The sequence below is a fragment of the Columba livia genome, chromosome 6, assembly GCF_036013475.1.
Source record: "Columba livia isolate bColLiv1 breed racing homer chromosome 6, bColLiv1.pat.W.v2, whole genome shotgun sequence".
Taxonomy (NCBI): Eukaryota; Metazoa; Chordata; class Aves; order Columbiformes; family Columbidae; genus Columba; species Columba livia.
In genome coordinates, this window is record NC_088607.1 from 9,394,706 (window position 1) to 9,401,841 (window position 7,136).

General features: G+C 44.3%; 1 long non-coding RNA gene across 2 annotated transcripts; it reads left to right on the forward strand.

The window, feature by feature from the left end:
- The first annotated feature begins 103 nt into the window (after positions 1-103).
- On the forward strand, positions 104-5,777 carry LOC135579750 (uncharacterized). Of its 2 annotated transcripts, XR_010473430.1 has the most exons (5): positions 104-166; positions 972-1,042; positions 3,318-3,399; positions 5,107-5,192; positions 5,642-5,777. It is a non-coding gene; the product is annotated as an uncharacterized LOC135579750 (long non-coding RNA). The 2 variants fall into 2 exon arrangements; XR_010473429.1 differs by lacking the exon at positions 104-166 and having other exon boundaries at positions 923-1,042.
- Positions 5,778-7,136: the final 1,359 nt, after the last annotated feature.

Here is a 7,136-nt window from a genome sequence, read left to right on the forward strand (position 1 = left end):
GTGTAAGATTGTTCCTGTGTCCGGTATTGCAAATACTCAGCATGTGGTCAAAGCACAGATGCGGTTCCTCTCCCTTTAGTCTCCTACAATGCGTTTGGGTTTGCAGGCACATTACTTGAACTCTGGAAAAACAAGAAAGGCAAATGTTAGTACTGGCAGCAGAAAGGTAAATTTCATTTTGCATTTTTTTCCCCTTGAATCCTACCAGATAATCAGTGCTGTATTTCTCATACTGAAGTATATGGCAGGACACACTAGTATTTTAAGCACTAAAATAAAATCCTTTCCAAACTTCCAGGACTTACGAAAGTTGCATCATGTGTAAAGAATCACTCCCCAGCCCCCCAGAATAGCTTGTCTGAAAAGCTTTGGTCCAATTTTTTGTTGGTAAAACATTTATTTAATGTATAAACAGATCCTTGTATGTGACAACGTCTGTAATGTGTAGTCACTTGGTTTTATTTCTGTATTTTGTGAGAAATAGCTGTGTGAAAGTCTGGGAAGTAGTTCTTATATTGATTCATAATTATTTCAGTACATTAGTACATTCACTGAAATAGGGCATTGTTAAATGCTTCTGTTTAAATTAAGCAAAGGAATTTCATTTTTTTTTTTTCATTTTAGATATTGCATTATTCTAGCTAAATACTGCAAGAACTGATAATTGTCTTGCATTGGTGTGCTCATTCTTAGGATTCCACTCCTTTTAGGAGCAGGTGTGTGACAACGTGTCTTTTACAGCCCTTCCAAATACCAGACCTGAATTAATGCCTTGTACAAGAGAGCAAATTTGGGCATTCTGTTGGGCAAGTAAATGGTTCTAGTAGTTGCATCGTTCAGGAATTAAATGTGGTTTTTTGGCCTGTGAAGTCTTATTCCTGACTAATTTTGCACCGAGTAAGAGGGGCTTGGAGTAAGTACCCTAAAGTCAAAATCTTAATCACAGCTCTGACATCTTCTTGCTTCCATAGTTGCATTTTTCAAGACCGAGTATTCCTGATGAGAATGTGTGTGGGCTCTCAGCGTGCTGGTGCTGTTTCAGGTTTGTGATGCCGTGAGTTCACCTGCATGCCAGTGAGAACCAGAATAATTGGCTTTTGGTGCAGCTGGGAGGTGTGAGACACCTGCTGCCTCTGTGGCTCTTTGCTTCCTGCCGTTGGTTTTGACTCTGTTGCCCAGAATGAAGGATTTATTTATGATTTTTTTCTAAAAGCAAACTTACTTCTGAAGTGAACCACCAAAATGATGTATCTTGGAAGATGTTGACATTGGCATCTGCTGGACTGACCCAGTTAATCCTGCCGTGATTCGGAACAGATAGTGTCAGGCTTATGTCAGTCAGCAGAGCAGAATGAGCTTGTGCTGGGTTCCTTTTTGTCCCTATGTGCTCGGGTGTTTTTCCTGTTGCCCTCTCCATCATAGGTATTCCTGCATCAATCTGCTGGTTGCTTTCATTTCTCCTTTTGGTTTGTATTTGCCCTTCTACCAGCTATTTTTTGTGGATAGACTTGAATTCTGCAGCATTTCATCCACCTTCTTGTAGGAGATCTCCACGTTACCCAGTTACTTGGACTTCTTTGTATGGAAAAACATATTTTTGGAATCAAAACTCAGGAAGAAATTATTGGTTTTGGTCTTATAGTAAAGGAAGATTGCTAACAGGCTTGGATTGCTTAGATTGCCCAGGAGGACATAAAGTGATTTCCACATCTGCTTGTAACTAAACAAGAAGACCTTTTCTGTTGTGTAGGTTGTTCCAAGGGATGGCTCTCTGATCACAGCAGGCTCAGTCTGTTGGGAGCATAGACCTGTGATAAACCTCATTTCAGCTTTATTGCACAGGTGTCATTAATTAGCACTTAGGGAGTGGCTCCACGTTTTGCAATGAGTGAATGTTTTTTTCAGTCTTCTGGCTCTGTTGGCATTAAAGATGCAGGAGCGGAAGCATTAGTTATTTTGGTTCAGAGTGGTGGCTCTGACTACAGCAAAGGTCCTGCTTCTTCAAAGTCAGTAGATGTGGATTTTTGGTCTCTTGTGCTATAGAAAGACTAGACCAGGGTCCCCTGGACAGTGGGGTGGATGAGCCGGTCTGTGTCCTTCACATCAAGTGAGTGTCACTGACACAAATAATACTAGATTTTACTAAAACGAGATGGGCCAGTGAACATCCCAGAGGCTCTTCCAGTTCGCTGGTGCTGACAGACTCAGAGTGGAGGGCAAAGCAAACCTAAGGGACAGCCGTAACACTCGCTTGATCAGCACCCAGAATGGTTTTCAAAGCCAACCGCTCTAAAGGATCACTTTGTATTTCCCATCAGGACTCCTGCTCTGATTACATATCACCCCCATAGGCAGATAAATGAGCTAAAAGCAACACTGTTTGCAGGGGGCGGAGGGAAGCAGCTCGCTGCTGGGCTGGCTCGGGCAAGGGGTTGCGGGCTGGCTGCGATAGATGAAAGCAGCTACATGTGCCTGGGGCCCACGGTCATCCCTGAGGAGGCTTCTGGGAAGGCAAAGATGAAAACATTGCAAAACAAAACTATACAGACAATTAAAGGCAACTTCAAGGTGCCAGGTATCTTTTTAAACCATGATGTGAAATAGCAACTGATGATAGTAACTGGGAGTGGAGAAAGGAACTGAGGTCTCATTGGGATGGTTAAAGCATTTCTCTTATCTGATCAAGCCTGTTTACTCACATGTACTTAGTAAAGGCTATTGAGATAAATCACAGTTTAAGTTTGTTTTTTAAGATAACATGGCTTAAGATCTGTCCTTCAGGCAATTAGGGATTGATTTTTACTGAGACTGTGTTTTGAATCTGAAGGGTGCTTAGGGAGGTTACACGTGAGACTTGTTACCATCTCAGGATAAAGATGCAGTTATTGCCTTGATGTGTTTTCTGTGTGTATTGAATAATTTTTGGTGAATTTTCTTTGGTAGGAGATAAAAAGCAGGTGAGTTCTGAGAACAAGGGAATGCAGCCTAAACTTCCCCATCCTCCCTTAGCTACAAAAAAACCAGCTGCTGCTCATTTCGGAAATGAAACTAATAAGAGCATCTTTCAAGGGTGGGGCACAGGCTGCTTTATGTCCTTAGTATTTCTAGTGAAATGATCTAATTTGAAATTGTATTCAATATCTGCTGTGTTTGCAAAACTCTCAGTATTGCTAAAACATACAATGTTAGTATTTGGGGGGAATTACGACAGGGATCCTTGAAAGTTTGTCAGTACAAATGTTTGGAATTGGAGCTCTTAAGTTTCATGTGTTGGTTCAGATTATAAATGTGCATACTGAATTGAATTCTCTCCCCAGAAGTGCGTAGAAAAGCCAGAAGGAGCTTACAGCGTTCGAACAGGAATGAGAAAGGGACAAGATGGGCTGTCGCTGTTTGTAGGTAAGGACAGCGCAGAAGAGCTCGCTGCCTGCCCGCCGAGTCCAGCCCAGCCCCTGGCTGCCTCCTCTCTTTCCCCTCTCTGCTCTGAACCTTTACCCACTGCTGTGCAGTGGCACCTTGTTATCGCATCCCCAGCAAATACTTTGGCAGGGAAGAGGCTTTTCCACTCTGTCACATCTGCCGTGGTATCTCAGAGCCGATAGTGACATGTTTGTGCCAGTTTCCAATAAGTACTTACATAAACCAAACAGTTCTTAAAACCTCTAAGCTTTTGCGTTTGGCATTTGAATTTAACTTTCTTTCTGCATGCTGTGTTGGTTTTTAAGGATGGAAGAGGGAAAATATTCACCATCTTGGGGGAAAAAGATAGCAGCAGTGCACCCGAGGAAAAGGTGACACAAGGACACAAATGCCAACAAGGGTGACTTTGGAGCTGAGTTCAGCAAGATCAAAGCTGCCCGTGAGGTTCTGCATGTACCAACTCCAGCTGCTCCCACCCCTCCAGGCCACCCGCCGCCTTCCTCCACGCAGAGACAGTGATTCCAGTGAACTCTGTTGTGGGAAGCAACATTCATGTTTTCTGATCCCTCCAGTCACTTGTCAGCTCCTAGCAGCGACCTCCCCAAAGGCAGCACTGCCAGCAGCAGGATCTAACCCACTTTTCAGCTCCTGTTTTGGAGAAGAGATGAGCTGAGGCATTTATCCCAGCAGGACCACCTCAATCAGAGAAAGACAAGCTGGATTTCACTTGTTACTGCGGTTGTGTTATTTGCTTGGCTCTCTGCCCTGCTCCTGGTTACATCTACTGCTCTAGCAGGGGAGGTAATGCTGAAATTACTTTTTTGTACTGCTACCCAGTGACCATCTGAGGAACTGAGCTCTGTGGTACAGCAGGAGCCTGGGTTTTCTCCTGTACCTTCATGGTCACTCACAGCATAGCACATTTCTCCCAGCCCCTCTGCAGAGAGAGTTTCTGGGGAGAACAGCACCCCACAGCATCGCTGGGACAGGGACCCGATGGCCTGGGGGGCAGAAATGGGGCAGCGCTGGATGTTTAATCACAGTGCCAGAGAGACCTGTTTACTCTGAGTTATTTCAATGCTCTAGCTGGCCTTGCGGAGCAGATACTACTGGCACTTGTCTGATGCCAAGGAATAACCTTAAGTTGATTTTTTTTGAATCACCAAATATAAGAAAAATGTACTTACAGCAGAGAACCCCAGTTTTACTGTCTTTGACTGGATTTTTTCCTACCCCCACTCCCCCTTGCTGTTTATAGCTATTCTCATGACTCAGTTTTCCTTCCTCTCTGTTGTCCCCACCACCTACCTTTCCACTATGGAGGATTTCTCAGAAATGTTAAGCTTCCAGAATTCATCTTTATTCTTAGAAATAGGAGCACAAGGACATCTGCTTGGAAGCAAAATGCTATCTGTGCAGAATGATGTATAAGATAGAATAGGGGCAAATTGGAGGGCAGAAGGCCAGAATTTCTATGGGGCATCTAATGAAATGAGGTTATTTTGGAAAAATGAGTCCTGGTGTGGAATATGTGACTGGTCAGTAGGGGCTGCTGAGGAGCAAATACTTGAAAACATGGGCTCCTCCTGGGAGAAAAAATCATTCCACCTCAATGGCTGATGGTGGTCATACCCTGCCAACAGCCCTAGGGATGCATAAACTATGGCTTTATATTCTGTTTTATAGGCATAGACAGAAACAGATTTCATGGGAAAACCTCCAGAAACAGAAGAAAAGAAAGGCTGTATCTTGGTGATGACCACTGTGGTCAGGTGGGTTTCAGGACTGATGCTGCCTAGAACACTGGAGCTGGTTGGTGCACAGATTTGGGGTGTTCAAGTGCCCAGAAATCCTGGGCAAATGTACAAGACCCTTTCAGTCTGCCAGAACATTTCCAGGTAAGAAAGGACATGACTGAGAAATGCAAACATGCAGTGGGCCTTTCCAAAAGGGTTTCATAGCATATGACTAATAATTCAGCCCTTTTCACAGAAAAGTAAGGGCAGACAAGTCATATGATCTAACCCTTCCAAGCTTTTTTCCCCTTGTCTCATTTTTCTTTTAGGATTACAAGAGGTGGAGGTTTAGATTTACTTTTTCTCTTCTGGAACAAGGACTTGGGGATTTCTCCTTTACAAGGAACTTGTGCCATGTGGAGAAAGGTCAGTATCCCTTTTGCTGCCTGATTTATTTTTGTGTGTGTTGTTTTTCCGTTTCCCAGGGCCATTGGAGGCAGGCCTGCACCACACTGTGGTGGTTCCAGATAGCTCTGCTCTAGACACCATCTACAACAGAAGTGGGCTCCCAGGACAGACGATCTCCATCTCTAGCTGTTTGGCTGATGTGAACTCACAGGAACTCTGCTGCATCCTTAGCACTCGTGTCAGCAGTTGTCTCAGGTTTTCAGCTAGGCTTGATTACAAACCGTGTAATTATCCTACAGCACTGCCTGAGATTATATGTGCTTAAACCTGTTTTATGCAGCAGCAGTTTGTCTGGCAGAATCATCATGGATGGCCTCTGTCGCTGCAGCACCTATGACTATGTGAAAGGCTGAAGTAGGTTGTAGTAAGGTGGGTGTTGGTCTCTTCTTCCAAATAGCAAGTGATAAGACAAGAGGAAATGTCCTAAAGTTGCCCCAAGAGAGGTTTAAATTGGATATTAGGAAAAATTTCTTTCCGGAGGGGGTTGTCAGGCATTGGAACAGGCTGCCCAGGGTGGTGGAGTCACCATTCCTGGAGGGGTTTCAAAGACACACAGATGATGAGGTTCTTAGGGAAATGGTTTAGTGACAGTGTTAGGTTAATGGTTGGACTCATTGATCTTAAAGGTCTTTTCCAACCGAAATGATTCTGTGTCTGGTTGGGTACCCCAGGTTGGAGTGACTCTAAATAATGCATTGTGGCCAGACACTGCACTTACACACAGCTTGTGTGTGGCTCGGTTCGGGGTGGACACGGCACAGACACCCTCTCCCGGTTGGACTTGTGCTCTCTGCATCAGCGTATCACTGCAACCCCATTCTGGGGAGCGTTGCCCTTGAGGGGAAGCGCGGGGGTTGTGTGGTCTGGTTTGTGCTTGCTGTACAATGGGCTTTTTATTTTACTTTTAACTTCAATGACCTCACACCAATTTGGAGACTTCTCTTACCATTACTTTCTCTGTGTTCCAGAACTTGCTTTTGTCCTGGAAAATTGCTATTTTCCTGCTGGAGAATGGTACTAGAGTGGTACAAAGGGCATAAATCATATTTGAGAGTTCTGGGGGGTTGGAAATTAGCAGCCACTAATGAATGAATGCAGCATGGTAATGTGCTGTGAATTAACAGCCAAAGAAACAACCTAAAGGCACTGGCTATATGCAGTGACAGGAAATAAAATAGTTAGCGAGGAGCATGTTAATCATTAGCAATCACATAATCCGCGTTGCGGTTGGTTGGGTTTTGTCTCTTGTATGCCCACTTTGCAGATGCTGAGCGATTCCAAGTGGCACGTTTTGCAGCCAGCACTGGCCCCTGCTTCCAAGCTTAAATTACACGTTTAAAATGCCTATAGGTGACCTAGAAAAATCACCTGTTACAGACAGCATGGCCTGAAGACATTCCCTTCAGACCTTCTGGGACTAAAAGTGAGCACTGGCTAACACCATGCATGTATGCATTTCCCTTTGCTGTTGCTTCTAGAAGCAGCCCAGAGATTTACCAGAATTTGCTCATT